Genomic DNA, 17,646 nt, shown 5'->3' with positions numbered 1-17,646 from the left:
ACATCAATGCAAATGTGTTCAGTGTATTTTGTTATGCTGTGATAATGTGCACATTTCAAATGCATAGGCGGTTCGCATGCGTGTTTAAAAGAAAAAAATGTAAGAGGAGAAAAAAAGAGATAGCATCTAGGCCAAGTGGGTGGGATTACGAGGACGCCTGAGTGCGTTTGTAATAAATCCATTTGAATGATCCACAAGTACCACAACCTACTCTATTGCAACAGTCACTTTATCACTCACACATTTACACACTTAGCAGATTCCCCCCCCCCTCCTGAGCTCTTTCTAAACCGTGCCCGTGAATGAGTCCCCGTAGAGCAGGCAGGGAGGACCGGAGGGACAGTACCGGCCCCTCGTCGACCACACTCTAGTGCACCCCCAGCTGAGTTAAAGCACTAACACCCCGTCCTCTGCGGATGTTACGCGGTGCCGAGAGAGATGTGTTTCCCTCCTCCCTGTGTACCTGTTCATTTATTCATGCTGGGTTTTGCTCATTCACGGGACCACTTATCCAATAATGACCATTTCAGCCCCCACGGCTGTTTTGTCCACTTCAATTTGGACCGTCTATTGCTGCTCCTCGCAGGCAGAGAAATCATGCTTAGGGCCGATCATCAAACCCTAACCAGGCCCACACAGGTATTATGGGCTGTTGCATCAACGCAAACCTCTTTCACTCAAAAGGAAAAAGGTTATTTCTTGGGAGAATGTACGGCAAGAGCACATTCTACCCAGAATGACTTATGTTGGTGGGCAATTTTTGAGCAAAACACGTTTTATTTTCCTGAAAGTCGTATTTTTGTGAGTATAAGGCCGGCACAAATACCAGGAACAGGAGCATCGGATTATTCTCTGTGTAATGGGCAATTGACACAAGCGAATTAAGAGCAAGCGAGATATGTGTAGCCAGAATACCGACTTTTCTACATTTTCTATCCAACCATTATTCCTTTGGTTCTGTTACTTTGCTTAAGTGTCTCAGTGATCAATAGATCCAGCTAGCTCCGGTAAGCCCAGCTGATACCATTTTGCACTTCTCTACTCTTTCTGATTCCGTCTATTGAAATTGGTGAATTTAAGGAGGTATATTTATTTTACTCTACTGCACGTAAACAATGGTTAAATTGGATCAACAGGCTCATTCAAGCATGAACACGACAGTTTTTCCGTTTTTGTTAGTTATTCTACTAAGGGTCACAAAACAGTTGCTTGCGTAATGTGAACTCAAACAGAAAATATTTGTGGTACAGGTGAAATTGTAAGAGGAATGAGGGGTTTGAAGGGTGAACAGCACCCACAAAAGGCAGTTTTTCAATGGGAAAATGAGTTAAACCTCTTCTTATAGATATTCTTTTCAACTATCTTTTCATTCTCAATCTCAAATCGTTTGCGATGGTCAACACACCAAAAAGAACAAAAAGAAAAAATGCACTGTGTCTTTAGCTTGTCAGAACCCAAGGGTACAGAGTTCAGCCCTGAACACCCTTCTCTAGAATGTTCCGGAAATGTCAGACTCGCTGGAGATCGGCTGTCTAATCTGGAGACGGAGCCTGAGGCTGTCTGAGTGTGTTGGTTTGACTAAAGCTCGGGTATATACACCGCTCATATATCCTGCACAGCTCTGCCGCACTCCAACCTATATACTGTGTGTAGGCGGCAGGTTTCATGAACTGCAAACACTCACACAATCTTGGCTGCAAAATTTACCAACATTATTGCACCATTATCCCTAATTGCCATGAGTAATTGCCTGGGATTTACATTCTGCCTTTTATATTTAAGCAAGGAAAATATATTCTGTAGTGGAAGGGGATCCATTTTTACAGCAAAATAATTCCTATTAACTGAAAGCTAATTGTAATTCTCCAACGATTTTAGATGTTGCTCCATTGAAACGTGAACCCTTTTTGGAGTGGATTTTATTTCTCTGTGGAAATTTGTTTCATTTGTTTTGTTTGTATTGCTGTGGGGTTGTTCCTATAGAGTTGCGAAATTCAACGCTTCAACCCTGACGAAAAAAGGCTGCTGTGAATGCACATCTTCTGTCTTTTAATAGCGCTTCTCAAATATGTCACCAATGGAATCATAGAAAAGCTACCTATTTATTTGAAAATGAATGAAAAAAGTATCCTCACTTCATGTGGCTGATCCTGTGTTTATTAGGGGTCCGAGCAGGGGCGGACTGGGGGAAAAAAGTGGCCCGGGAGTTTCTGTCAGACCGGCCCACTCAATACACGGCGAGCGGCCCACTAAGTACACGCCGCGTTGCCCACTCAATGGATCGCGCGTATCGAACAGTCAGTGGCCTTCTGGGAAAAATACCCATACACTTAACATTATTTTGGATGATTACAAAGAAATTACATCATATATGTATGTTTGTTTTTTAATAACATTTGGATCCACCAATTTGCCTGGATGGACACATGGAATAAAATGATTATTGGCTATTGTAACACTCCAAGGTAGGTATAGTTTGCTAGATGAATATGCTTAACTCTTGGCTAGTATCAGATGGTTATACAAGTATAACTACAAAGCCTTAAGGAATGAATGTCAGCAGAGAAAGACCACACAATAAAGAAACTGGAATCAGAGGGTAGAATTAGCATGAACAATATATTAGAAATGAACAGAACAGAACATACGATGGGGTGTGAACATCAGTGGTATCAGTAGTGTTGCATGCTGGGTGTGTGATTGTTTGTGTGTGTAGGGGTGCTGAAGGTGCATAACAAAACAGTAAGTTACATAACGACGTTCCCGAAATTCAGCCGTGGTGCAGAGTTATAGCCACTCCGAGCCAGTCGCACATTGAGCTTCCCCCAAATGCGCTGTTTTGGTGGCTGTAGCTATAATGCAAATGAGGAGGAGCGAGGCGGGTCAAGGAGGAGGGTGGGGGTGTGGCCCTGAGCAGCTTGCAGCCACGGTAGCATTCGCTCTGTTTACAGTGGATGTATCGCAATGGCGAGGCTCACACAGCCTTTAGCCGTGTTCTGTAAATATTCTAGAACACACAGGAGTCCTGGAGCTCTATATCAAAATATTATCATATAGCCTACATAGATATCTATATCATATAATATTATAACGGCCAAAAGATGTGTGAGCCGATATTATGAATCTCAAACGACCGCGTTGGGTTCTCCGACGTTCCTGGTTCTTCAACGTCCTCATCAATGTGAAGTAGACTGAACCACGACAAGGAGGAGAAAGGGATCGTTGCCGGGCAGCGCTTAGGCACCTCCGCCTCCGGCGGTGGTCCCTCAGCGGGTCTCAAGCTGGAGACATTCGCCGCAAACAATCCCTTTCTCCTCATGGGTTGAGCGCATGCGTAGAACTGGGTGCCGCGTTGCGTGTATGTATGCAAATCCAAATTCTCTACCTCAATCCACACAGCTGAGAACACTTCGGCTGTGTAAGAACCAATTTAGAGGTGTTTATTAATAAGGTGGAGATCTTTTCTTACTTTGGACTTCCGAAGTCTGTAAAACACATATTAGAAGACACTTAAAAAAAAAGCGAAAAATAGTCACCATGAGTGTGAAGACCGATTGCGAGTAGCAGTATAAAAGTCAGTCGGTGCGATTGTGATTAGATAGGTATAGCTCTTGGAGAAAATTACGCTTGTGCCGCTGTGATAACCATTGTAGGGCTGATGCGATGATGGGCGGGGGCCGGTACATAATAGTATTTTGGGCCATCGGCCCACCGGGGATGTCCCCGGTATTCCCGATGGCCAGTCCGCCCCTGGGTCCGAGCAGCGAAACTGCTTGGTCCCCTATTGTTTCTGTAACTTTTTTTTCCCCCTCAATTTCTGTAAAAGGCATACTGCAGCCTATACCGTAAGTCGAAATCTCTTGAAATGTTCAGGTAAGGTTACCAATAACCCCACTACTCATAACCCCAAATTTGTGGTACTGCACCAAAAGGTGGCGCTATTGTAAAAATCATGAATTAGGCTTATTTCTCCTCACCAGATTGACCTGGACTCAAAATTCTTTCAGAATATTAATCTCTAGAATCAGATGCATCTATCTAACTCCGGTCTTATGCCCTTTAAAAAATTTTACTTTTCCCAAAATTTCATATTAAAGCTAAACATGATAAAAAGATTCACAGGCTACAAAAATAATCCAAAATCGTCACATAAAATCTTTAGACCAAGCCTCACAAAAACCATTAGCATAATTTGTTTTATTTAGTTCCATTTGAGAAATATTGGCCAATAAAGTTGGAGCAGTTAGCCCATTTTTCTTGTATTACCATTTTGTTATTGTATAAAAAAACATACAACTATTATTAGGTGGATACCAATACCCCCACTACCCATAAACCCAAATTGTGGTAAAAAAATATGAACTCGCCTTATTTCTCCTAACTAGATTGACCTGGACTCAAAATTATTTCATCATATTAATCTCTCAAATCAGATGCATCTTTTTTTGGTCTTCTGCTCTAAAAATGTTTACTTTTCCCACAATTTCATAGAAAAGCCAAACGTCCACAGTCTCAACCCATTTTGCCTATATGACCATTTTGTTATTGTATATCTACCATACGGCTATCATTAAGTGGATACCATTAACAGTGCACATTTTCAGATCTGTACTCTTTTAAGAAAGACCTTAATTCTCTAGTGATATGTGTGTTTGGAGTTTTCTTGATGTTGTGTGCTTATCAATCGACATTTTCACCATGTGAATGAGGCTTCATGCAGTGCAGGAATTTCAGTTGCTCAACGGGATAATGCCGTGCACTGGTGAACCTTAGGTTGAAAGTTTGAATCCTGATTAGAGAATTATGAACAAGCTGAACATGACAACCTGTCATTTAAGAAACACTACATTGAACAGCACCTGAAATTCATCAGGCAATCAACATTCCGGCTCAGTAGTTTCCAAGAATCGGACTGCCAAGACACAGTATGGCATTAAGGGGAACTTCTTCATTAAACATTTTTCCTTCATAATTAACTCTGTCATATTTATATTTCTTCCATTAGTGTTCATGACTACAAATGTTTAATTTCCCCAGAATTTCAAAGATTTTTCAGGTATATGCTTTGAAGAAAGCCCTAAATTCACTTGAGAAATGTGTGCTTTGAGTTTTCTGGATGTTGTGTGCTTATCAATAGACATTTTGATCATGTGAATGAGGCTGTAGTTCAAGTTTATAAGTGGAACATCTTTCCTTGAATATGACAATTATATGTTATATTTATATATCTACCATTAGTTTGTTCTTGACTTTTAATTTGGCTCGGACCCCGTTAATCACTGCTTGCGGTTATATTTTTAATTGTTACCATATGCTATTTCCTGGGATATTTGCAGTTACTCTGCAATGCAAACACTTCACATCAGTCAAGATGAGTGGATGTGTAATTATGTCTTCATAATGAGTGAGTGATTGAATGGGAGCTTCTGAGAGTGCGTTCATCTGGTTGCATTACAACCATCCTCCCCTGTGAGCTCCAATCTCCAAGCCTGTCCCTTCTATAGTTTATGTGTCACTGATTGCACGCAGTGATTGAGCCCGACTACAAGGTTTAACACGTATGAATTATAGATGTACTGTACACTGGGATGTTTCAAACTCAGCCCAAAGCAGAAAGCACGGCACGTATGCCGCCGCATGCACTTGCTCATGTCAGACACTGCAGTCAAGGGTTCATTCTAAGAAACACAGTATCGGGAAGGCTCCCGTGTCTCTCTCTCTCTCTCTCTCTCTCTCTCTCTCTCTCTCTCTCTCTCTCTCTCTCTCTCTCTCTCTCTCTCTCTCTCTCTCCCTAGCTCTCTCCCTAGCTCTCTCTCTCTCTCTCTCTCTCTCTCTCTAGCTCTCTCTTCCTAGCTCTCTCTAGCTCTTGCTCTCTCACTCTTTTTCTTTGCTCTCTCTTTCTTTCACTTACTCTGTCTCTCTTTCTCTGTCTCACAAAGAAATATTTACACACATTCATACATACATACACACACACACACACACACACACACGCACAGAGTCCATGCATGCATGCACGCACACACACACACATACACACTCGGGGCATGGCCTTTACCTCTGAGTCTACGCAGTGCTTATTGGAGCGTGCCGTCTATGCCGTGGCCCGGCTCTCAATAATGGCCTCTACTCTAATCCCATTTAGTTAAGAGCCCAGGGAAGACCACTCTCTACGCAAAATGGGAATGGAAAAAAACAAACAGAAATGGAAGGAAGGGGAAACAGAGGGATGGACGCAGACCAAAAAAGGGTTTTAGAGAAGAGGGAAGTGGATTTGAGTTGTTCATATATGGTAAAGTGGGTCTCGGCAGTTGGCCTGAAGGAAAGGGCCCGGCGTGCTTTCGCGTTGGTATTTTATTCTAATAAATCTTTAAACGTTAACCACTTCTAGCTTGACCTTTCACAGCTTTTGATTTGTATGAGCGGGGAGCGTCATAAGCATATGTTAGTAGATCTAAATAAAAAGGAGGGAGTCTCCGCAGGAATGCAGAGAGCGTTTACTTTTGATTTCTCAACAAGCGTTCATCCAATCGACTTCACCCGTGGCGTTGTTTAGATGAGAGGTTCCGGAAATAGCCCGCTGTCAGGCCTGTTGTGAGCGGGCACTGCTATTTTAAATAAGTGCGCTCCTTTAAATTACAAACATGTACTTTCTTCGAGATACAAGTTCTTTCATTTCGATTATATCTCCTTCCGTTTGCATCATTTTCTCAAGTATACCAATCTGATTGAAATAGTATACCTAGTATACTTGTATACATTACGGTACATAATTGCATTGTTGGTAATGTTAATGACTAGAAAATGAAGCGTACATCATATACATCATATACATCATATAGATGTTCCCGGAACGATAGAGCACCAAAGGAAAAATATGAAAGTTCATCCTCGCCCCGTCTCGCCGGTCAGACCAGCTAAGTGCTTGAAACGTCTGTTCCTGTGCTGAGTGTAGCAAGGGAACATTTGACACAAGAAATGTGCCGGTGCTTCTAATGCACCCCCTCCCCCTCCCCCCTTTACCTCCTCCCCCGCCTCACCTCTAATGCTCTCCCGAGCTTCCCTGCAGACCTTTAGTGTGTCAGGTGAAACACAAAGTTCACCGTCCGCCTGTTGTAGGTCAGAGAAGCCCGGGCTGTGGTTTGCTCCTGGTTTTTTATTCTCCCCGTGTATGCTGTTATAGTTGCTGAATCAAACTCCCGCTGGGCGATACAAGCGCCGCACATCAGCATCATTTACCGTTTGTCTGCTTTTATTACCTTTAACCTCCAGAGAGGTGACACGATGGGACGGTTTTTATGCGAGTTTGTGATATAAACATTTGCTTTAACGTGGCGTTAAACATTTCGCTTTGCACTTCAACGTTGCTTTACATTTACATGCATACGATTTTGAATTCTTCGAAAATTAAATGTCTGTCTCATTTGGCGAGAAAAGAAACATGTTTTTTTATATTTGAATTTAATTAGAGTTTTAACCTTAATAAATAAAACGTACCCTGAAACACAAAAATACAGAAATAAGTTTCTCAGCAGTCTTTCCGGTTTTAAATGATGCTTTCACTGCTGATAAAAACACTACCCCCCCCAAAAAAATAAATACAGAACTTTTGTCCAAATGACAGTGGTTTGCCCCAGCTGGGGCACAACACTGGAATATCCAGCCTGGAGAAAGGTACACCAAAATCATAGGCCTCTTCTTCTTCTTCTCTCTCTCTCTCTCTCTCTCTCTCTCTCTCTCTCTCTCTCTCTCTCTCTCTCTCTCTGTCTGTGTTTCCCTTTCAGAACTGTTTGGCCTGAAGTCAGCCATGATGGATGATGGCCCCCGATGTGTGCTCCGCTGCTGGCTTCGGCTGCTCTTAAATGTATGGGCGGTGGGGGCTGGACAGATGGAAGGACTGGGGGACTGGGGCAGACGAGAAAAAGATTAAATGAAAAGGAGCAGATAGATATATGAGAGTAGGAGGGAGACCAAGGAGAGAGGTAATGGATGTCCGCTGAGCAGAGGTTGAGAGAGAGAAAGAGAGGGAGGCTTAGATGACCCCATAGGAGTTATAGGTGGACGCTGTGGGGGCGCTCTGTCCATGATCTGTCTCTGTCTGTCTGGAAGAAAGAAAGTAATAGCTTCTCTTTTCCTCTCTGTCTCTGTCTCTGTCTCTGTCTCTGTCTCTGTCTCTCTCTCTCTCTCTCTCTCTCTCTCTCTCTCTCTCTCTCTCTCTCTGTGTCTCTCTCTCTCTCTCTCTCTCTCTCTCTCTCTCTCTCTCTCTCTCTCTCTCTCTCTGTGATAATCTGGATTTGCAGCTATAAGAAGCATGGCTGCGATCATTGTGTTCGTGATTGCTCATATCTCTTCTCCACTCTCAGTATCCCACTCAGTCCTCTTTCTAATGACTTTATGCCAAATGCCTTGAGGAGAGGGTGCCAGCCATCAGCAGTCCAATATCTGCACCATTAAGTCACTCATAAACCCTTCAACCGGTACGCCTTCAAAAGCTTCCTATCCACACCAGACCACCCTGCTGGCTGTCTGGGTCAACTTGCAGTCGGCAATTATTCCTTCTCTCTCTCTCTCGCTCTCTCTCTCTGTCTCTGTCTCTGTCTCTGTCTCTCTCTCGCTTTGGCATCAGTTGGTGTTGAGAAGTTTCAGTCCTACCACGAGGAGATGCCTTAGGGGGCAATAGGAGAGCATAGGTGAGAGAGGAGTCTAGGTCAGATTGAGTAAAGGCTCATCTCGGGCCCAGCAGTCCCCCCATGGACCTCTTGGCGGGAAAACACAGAGCCTGACAAAGAAACGATTAAAGTAGTTACAAAAGAAAAGTAATTTTGGGCGGTTTATGAAGCGTTATGAAGCAATGAGTGTACTACTACAGCAGCCAAATACATAGTATTGAAACCTTTAAAGACACTTTTTTCTTTACAGTTTACTGCTGCCGGCCGAGTTGGCTGTAAATAGCCAATAATGTGCTTGCAGATTGCCACCTCCAGCAACATGATTGGTCGGATCAAATATGAAGCGAAATGAATTGAAACTCCCCTTTATCCATATTTGAGCTAGTCTACCATCAGACTTTAGATATTAATCTAAAATCTGATTTGGCAGCTTATGTAAAGGAAGAAGTTTCTCAGCTCCCAACCTGAACCGATTATCCTCTACAGCAGGGATGGGCAACTGGCAGCCCGCGGGCCGCATGCGGCCCGCATCCTCACTCAGTGCGGCCCGCATCCTCACTCAGTCAGGCCCGCACATAAAAAAAAAAAAAAAAGAATAATAATAATTGATCGAGTTACAGAAAACTCGGTCAAGAAAGATGAGAAGAATTCATAGAATTCGAAGGCAAACCCATGCGTCTAGTTTGCTTAGAAGCGATATCAGTCATTAAAGATATCCACTTAAGTCGCCACTACAACTACTACAACTGCTTGTTGGGTTTGAGTTCATTGAGTTGTTGCACTTAATGTTGGGCCACTGTTTTTCAGTTTTTTGACTTCATTGAATGATGATGCATGTGAGCCCTTTGCACTGATACAAATACTGACCATTCATGTGGCTGTTTGAGCATGGAAAAAATGAAATTAATGTATGTTGGTTCAATTAACATACCATACATAGGTTATGATTCTGGATGATTTTTTAGGTAGTGGCCATCCCCAAAATGCACCAGAATACAGGAAATCATATCTACCAAATTCGATGGTTATGATGGAAAATGTTGCCCTCTTTATCATGAAAGTTGCCCATCCCTGCTCTACAGCGATGACAATACGCTATAGCTCTCCTCCCTGGCCGGATGACACCACAGTCTCTGCGAGACTTTCAGAATGGCTCACCCTGGCATCTGTGTCTTAGATGAAGTACTGCTACCTTCACCCTCGACCTGTGAAAGACACCGCTTTATGTCAGCCGTTTATCTGAACACAAAATAACAGTCCATCTTTACCACCCTCCAAGTCCGCTAAAGTCTTGAGGTTAAAGAATGGTAGCCAGTCAACCGTAAGAGAGGGCACTGAGGCAGCCTCTTCTCTGCTAATGCACACACACACTGGACAACATCAGTGAAATCCCTTCCGTACTCTGCGTGGTTCAGAGATCCTTGCACATAGACACTCAGATCCTAACTCGGCAGCTAATGCAAGTTAAAGATATGAGTGCTTGTACTGAATGCGCTGTTGGTAAATCATAAATGGACCGGATTCATAAGGCGCATTTCTAACCGGTGGCCACTCAAAGCGCTTCACAAAGCAACACAGACGCCTGTGTCAACCACGCAAGGAACCAGCCGGCTCATCGGGAACAGTTGGGGTCAGGGGTTTTGCTCATGGACACCTCGACACTCAGCTAGGAGGAGCCGAGGATTGAGCTAGCAACATACCCGTTGCCAGCCAACCTTATCTACCTCCTGAGCGGCCAGGGCCGCCCACTGCTGTTGTTAATCCTTTGCAGATGATAAGAGGTGGAATCTTGAGGTGTCTTTACCCAAACAAACTGCACTTTGATAAAACTAATATTTGATACTGAATATATATATATAGATACAGAGAGAAAGAGAGAACCATGGTGCAAATAAAGGAAAGAGCGTAGGAGCAGAACAAGCCCTTGCAGAGGGAAACGGGCTAGTAGGAAGCGACGATAAGCGAAGTTGTTCGCAAGGGAGAGTCGAAGGAAAGACGGTGGGCAGATGAAAAGAAGAACAACAAAAGGAAGAAATAAAGGAAACAAATTAAATAAATAATTACAAAAAAAGATTGGAAGCAAAGAACATAGTAGACTTGCATAATACATGTGTGAAAGTAGCTTAGCATAGAAGACGCAGGCGCACACACACACAGAGGAAAGCATGGGGCAGAGCGAGGGAGAGAGACAGAGAGAGAGAGGGAGAGAGACGAAAAGAGACTGAGGGAGGGAGAGAAAGAGAGGGGTGGAGCAGAGGTTGCTAAGGAGAGTTTAGCGACGAGCAGCACAATCCTAATTGTCACATTTGATCAGGGAGGCGGTGGTTAGCTTAATGGGTCACTGCCCCCCACAGGGGCCACTCCTCGCTATGAAGGGAGTCACCACAACGACCAGTGGGAGACACACGCAGCATACACACGCACCCCCCACACACACACACACATTCATGCGCACATAGGTAAAAAAACATAAGAGGCAGAGAGGCTTTGCGTCTTTTAGTCACTTCCTGTGCATGATGAGTATGTTAATTAATCCAGACTTCTGTCCAATCCGCTCTCTGCGGCAGTGACCTTGTGCTGTCCGCCCGCTGTGAAGAACATCAAACAACCCCTTGTTTTCAAAAAGCTATTCAATCTGGACTAAATTAATCCAAGCAGGCCTGCAGTATTCCCAAACCAAGGCAGGCATTTAGAATTGCAGAGAGAACCAGGGGATAAAATTACTGGTGAAGACCATAGGAAGAAAAACAGTCTTCGGGTCCAACTGCCTTCGAAGTACAATCTACACTAATTGCAATAAATTAGCACACACACACATGCACGCAGAGACATTTAAACACACTCTCAAACACATAAAAATACACGCATAAACACACACACACACACACACACACACACACACACACACACACACACACACACACACACACACACACACACACACACACACACACAGTATTATGCAATCAGAAGTAAAAAAAGAGAAGCAAACTATGAGTTCTGCACACTGCCTTCGGTGTGCATCCTACTCTATCCTCCTATAGTATTTAGCAGTGGCAACTTTCCCTCGGGCCGCATAGCAGATGTCTCTCAACCAGGTCAAGGGTGCCCTTTAACTTGTGGTGCTAAGAACATGCTACCGTTATTATAAGTGCAGAACCACATGGACATTATATACACACTTAAATATGAGCCTTGGCCTCGTTGTCTTTTGAAGCATAGCCACCAGCAGGTTCAAGCAGGGTATGATGGCCTTCCCCTTCTCCAGTCGGTGCTCATTGTTAGCGTATTGCCCTCTAATTGTGGGTCGAACCGTTGCAGAATATACTGAATAAACGATTTTTTGGGGTTTTGCATGTTTTACACCGTGCTAGTGTAGCAATAACAGTAATATTAGCATTGATAGATGTTATGGTTTGTATAGAAGCTGGGTTCGCTGCAGCTGGCGTGTGAGGGATCAGCGGGGAGTGCTGTACCCGGGAACCCCTCCTGACCTTATTGTAACATCAGTCACACATACATCAAGGAAAACAATGTATTTACATATATATATATAATATATAAATATATAAATATATGCAAACATGCATTTCTTTATTTCTCCTCTAGTTAGTTTTAGCTAGCTTTCCTTCGAAAGAATATAGATCAAATATGACAAGGTATAAGTTATGGCCCATGTATTCTACTGTGGTTCACTGGAATGGATCTTGTTGCAAACAGGGGCCTTGCACACTCAATTGCACTGCTGTCCCGAGACCAACTAAATCAGCTGTTTGTGCGTGTGTGCGTGCGTGTGTGTGTGTGTGTACTTGAGTGCCTGCTCTGCATTTTTGAGGCGAAGGCGCAATTAATATTTGGTGAACCAGCCTGATGGATTGTGGCCGCTTAATATCTCAAATCATCCATTCCTCTCATCAGCCACATATAACATTTATATTTTAGACATGAATATAAATTTAGCAGCGTTTGCATTGAAAAAACGGAGTAGAGTGTGTGCAGTGTAATGAACATCTCTACCAGGTAATCATCGGCTGCCTAGCGAAACAAACACATCTTGATTCGTGCTCGTCTGCCTGTTTCAGTAGGAGTTTGGTTCCCCGAGTCACCCCAGCCATGGTGTCACCAGGGTTTGTTCAGGAAACAAAATAAAAAAAAAACGTATCCTTTAGTTATCAGGTGAGTAGGAGCGGTTCAGAACCCTGAAAACTTTCAGCGATTCTGCGACGCCCATACAGACAGACAGTGAGTTTGTGAATGTATTTTGAAGCACACTCAGTCTATCATCTGAACCTTTAGCGGAGGCTTGAATGTGGATAAGGAAAAGCAGCTAATTGATTTGAAAGATCCTCCCGCATATGGATTTAGTTCCCTCGTCTCTCCTATAACCGGACCCTCTTAAGCACTCTATGCTAAGGTTTTTGTTTGTTCTTTATTCAGTCTGTTGAGTCAGTGTGTTCCGACATTGTACTGTATAGGGCATAAGCTCTAGACAAGGTTTCGTTTACATAAGCTGCTCATGAATATCTCCAAGCTCAACACATGCAAATCTCACTTCACGTTTAAGTGTGCGTTTGTGTGTGTGTGTGTGTTTGTGTGTGTGTGTGCGTGCACCTGCTCGTGGTCAGGCGTGTGTGCGTGCGCATGAGTGCCTGCATGTGAAGGATGTCTTTCTGCACTCTTGAAAGCAAACCATCGCTGTAGTCGCGTGACCCGCCTGTCCAGCCCCTTCAATGAGCTCTCCATGGTGCTGAAATTGCATTAATTTCCCCCCTCCGCACCTTCCTCTCCTGTTATCAAACCGCCATTATGTCATTACCACCGCTCCCTTCCTAATTCTCATATTCAGCAAGTCATTACAGGTCACTAAATCCAGGTTAATCTTTTATATAGCGTATAATATAACGCAGACTAATGCATTACCATCCCTCTTATGCTGACCTGAACTTGAAAATCAATTGATTGCATAATTCATTGTTGACCCGCTGTGGCCCCGGCCCGTTACCGACCGTACGCGATGGCCAGACCCCACTTTAGAACAATGGCGTGCGCTAGAACCCCCTGACGTAATGGGCACATCGTGGCGTGGGGAACATGGATGGCCCCGGACAATGAGGATAAACGGGCTCTCGCCGAGGCTGTTACACTCTGCATGTAACACAATGTCTGCCCGGTGTGTCTATTTATGGCCACAATACTATGACTATTTCATGAGGTTGCCTTTAGTTGTTTTGTATTTTCCTTCTAGAAATTAGCAGAAGGACAGACAGTGAGCCAGACTGATGGAGAGAGGGACACATATCTCCTATCTTCTTATCTATCTATATCTATATGTATGCAGAATGATAGATTGATAAGAATAAAGATTCATTGATAGATAATTAGATAGGCAGATATACACAAACAGACAGCCAGACAGATGCAGGCAGACATAAATTGAGACCGACTGATGGACATGCAGACAGACATACACGCTCACTGACAAACACACAGACAGACAGATATACAGAGCGACAGACAGACACACACTTCCGGCAAGAAGAGAAAGAAATATAATTGCTGGAGCCTTACGGCCAGTCAGCAACAAATGTGCGGTCATAAAATATTCAAGGGAAAAGTAGGGTGAATCAAGCAGTCCATAGTGCTGTATAAATAAATGTGTTCGAGGAGGAATAAAAGGTCTGAAGACTGCTGAGTAGACAGCTCAAGGGGAAGAGGAAAACAGCTGCCTTTATGTTTGGGAGGACATTTAGGGACTTATCTTAATGGCAGGGTGCATAATCTTTAGCCTCTAACATGCGGCAATATAACATAGGCAACCTACTGTGTTTGTGTACATACTCTCTTGTCAACAGACAGCTTGTTACGGTATGGTGAAGCTTCCATCAACTTTTCAGCATTGAGCGCTTTTCCCTCTTTTGTTTAGTATATAAACGTGTATACATATGCATGAATAAATGCACACACAAATACAGCCCACACCTACACACGTATATACACACATACCTGCATACTTTCACGTATATTTACACACACACACACACACACACACACACACACACACACACACACACACACACACACACACACACACACACACACACACACACACACACACACACACACACACACACACACACACACATGCATGCAGAAAACAACACACATGCAAACTAAGTACCGTGTGTAAATAATTCAATCCCCAATAATCGTAAAAGATATATAGACCTTTCCAGCTGATGATTACACCAAGGCTATATGTTAAAACCTATAGCCTTCATTACAGGAGCTGTACTGGGATTTTAAATGGTTAATGTAAAATTATCGAATGTAATCTGTGACTCATTATACAGATGCTAATGGCATTGTATCTGTATGTCTTTCATCTCGATGATCCATTTATCATATAAAATATTAAGTTAGTCATTAACAACTTATGAAGTTAACACGATCGTGGAACTAATCCTAATTGATTCATGCGGTGGTGGCGTTCCACACACGCTCTTTCACCATAGGAACATACAGCTCGGCTGCAGGCTATAATATGTAGCGCCATGAACTAAACCAAATACAAGGATAAGAATGGATCTGTGAGAACGACTTCGACTACACCGCACGTTTGCTGTATTTGGAAACTGCGCCTACTGACGTAAGTAGCGTGGTGCGCGCCTCACGGATCCCCGGTGGAACGAGGCAGCAGCAGCAAGAGCGCGCATCTTCTTTTTCGCCGCGTTGGATCGACTGCAGGAAGAGCAGATGCCCGACTACGAACCTTCGCCTGTGGATATCACACATGCCAGAGCAGGCGGGCAGACGAGATCCACTGTCGTAAAGACGCATCGTTCGCGTCCACTCTCAGTCCCAAGGACGGTTGAGGAATAAATAGCGAGAACCTAAAGCGGGAGCAGGTAGTGGTGTTTATTCTTTTGCCACACACACGCACACACACACACACACACAGACACACACACATACACACACACACTCACACACACACATACACACACACACACACACACGTTCCAATGAAGAGTTTCGGAGGAGGACTTATGAGGAATACTGGGCATCAGCACTAGATACCGAAGGATTCTCACTCGGCCACTGCTGCTGCTGTTGCGGAGCACCGTGTGAGTGCGATCGGCTTTGGAATACAGCGATGTGAGAAACCAATGTGGATACGACGTGGATATATGGAGAGGCACTTCGGCAGTCTTTGAACATATCGGACATCCATCTGCAACGGCATGTTCGTATAAGGCTCCGTGATCTGGCACTGCTTTTTTCCCTTCTTTTTTTTTTATCTTGGTTCGGTGTTTTTTTTTGTAGGAGATCAATGGAAACGGTATTATTCATCCGCCTCAGACCCCTGATTGTTTTGATTTAGTTTTTGGTTTTGTTTGGTGTTTTGGTGCACACGAGTGGAATGCCTCGCATCAGAGCGTCTCGGTGTGGAGGAGACTCCGCGCGGGGCTGAACGGACGGCTCCCCTCTCCTCTCCTCTCCCGCTGCTGGAGACGTGCGATGGATGGGAAACTTAATTTGCATCTACCAAACCGTTCGAGGGAAAACCGTCACGTCAAATAACCGCCGCTGACAGTGATCAGGTAATGCTAGATTTTTTTTATTTCCCAGTTAGCTGATATGAGTGATACATTGTTTGGGTGGAAAACGCAAGACGGTGTTTTTTTTCTTGTGATGCCGTGTCTATTTGACTCGAAGCAGGGCTTTGCAGTTGTCGATATGCAGTGTGAGTGTCCGAGGTTGACGCTTGCTCCTGTTGGTTAAGTGCACATACATCGTTCATCATGCCGGTGACTGTTTCGACTCCATTGCAAGTTGAAACCCCGCTCCAGTTCCACCACTATGCAGCTCAGCACCGAGACATGTCAAACGACTCGTGACTGGGATCCTTTCCTGCGAAAGGTTATGCCTGATGCACGATGAACAGCCGGCATCCGACCTTAACACTGGTAGGCCTATCTGAAGTTAAGAGAGATGTGTGTGTGTGTGTGTGTGTGTGTGTGTGTGTGTGTGTGTGTGTGTGTGTGTGTGCGTGTGCGCGCGCGCGCGTGTGTGTGTGTGTGCGTGTAGGCCCGTGGATGGGGAATGTCTCTCGGGGCGATGGCAGTCGAAGAGGGTTGTTAGAATGGGTCCAAAGACGAGACCTGTAACTTTGCGCAGTGGCCGAATGAATGAAACGCACTCTCCCGAACCCCATAATATATAGGCTACTCTTTCCTTCTTCCTCTTCACCGAAGTCCCCTCATTCTGAACTAACCGATCTACCATCTCTCTCTCTCTCTCTCTCTCTCTCTCTCTCTCTCTCTCTCTCTCTCTCTCTCTCTCTCTCTCTCTCTCTCTCTCTCCTCTCTGCAATGAATGCCTTAAATAGTACCCCACCGTGCACACCAACACCCGCACTCAAATTGTACGCACACGCACGCACACACAGCATTAATGTTTAGAAACTGTGCGCATTTACGTTTAGCGGAGGGGAGTGGGGGGGGGGGGGGGGGGGGGGGGGAGTTGGTCGTGCCTAATTCGTATCTATGTGAAAATATAATTTAGCGACGGCGAAGCGCACTGCCTCCGGGAGCTGTAGTGAAATGGTTATATCGTCTAATAACAAGATGCGATCCTGCATGACAACCTATCTGTTTCACTAACAGCATTTTGGAACCAGGTCTCTCTGCTTCGGAGGCTCTCAGGGTTTGCGGAGGGAATGTGAATTCTCCTGTGGAATACTAACTAGTTTGGGAGTACTGGAGACAAGAGAGACTTCACGAAATCCTATTAGAACGACTCGATCACGCATAGGCTACCGGCGAACGACAAAAGGAAATGAAAAGGCACAGTTCAGCGTTTACATCCACCTTCATGGATTATAAGTGCAGCCTGAGCGAAACGGACGACGGATGTTTTTAGGTGTTTATCTTGCATCTCCTGATCAGTCTCCGGATGCCTCCCCTTGTCTCCAAAG

The 17,646-nt window shown here is 44.2% G+C and overlaps 1 protein-coding gene across 1 annotated transcript in view; it reads left to right on the top strand.

Annotated features, from left to right (window-relative positions):
• Nucleotides 1–15,236: 15,236 nt before the first annotated feature.
• The window catches only part of adgrb2 (adhesion G protein-coupled receptor B2), a 177,774-nt gene continuing 175,364 nt past the window's right edge, over nt 15,237–17,646 (top strand). The window contains 1 exon segment of the mRNA XM_060043059.1: nt 15,237–16,270. The gene's annotated coding sequence lies outside the window, so the exon portion shown is untranslated.

Source organism: Gadus macrocephalus, chromosome 22 (assembly GCF_031168955.1).
Source record: "Gadus macrocephalus chromosome 22, ASM3116895v1".
NCBI lineage: Eukaryota > Metazoa > Chordata > Actinopteri > Gadiformes > Gadidae > Gadus > Gadus macrocephalus.
The sequence above is the reverse complement of the archived record's forward strand: the minus strand, read 5'-3'. Positions and strand labels throughout refer to the sequence as shown.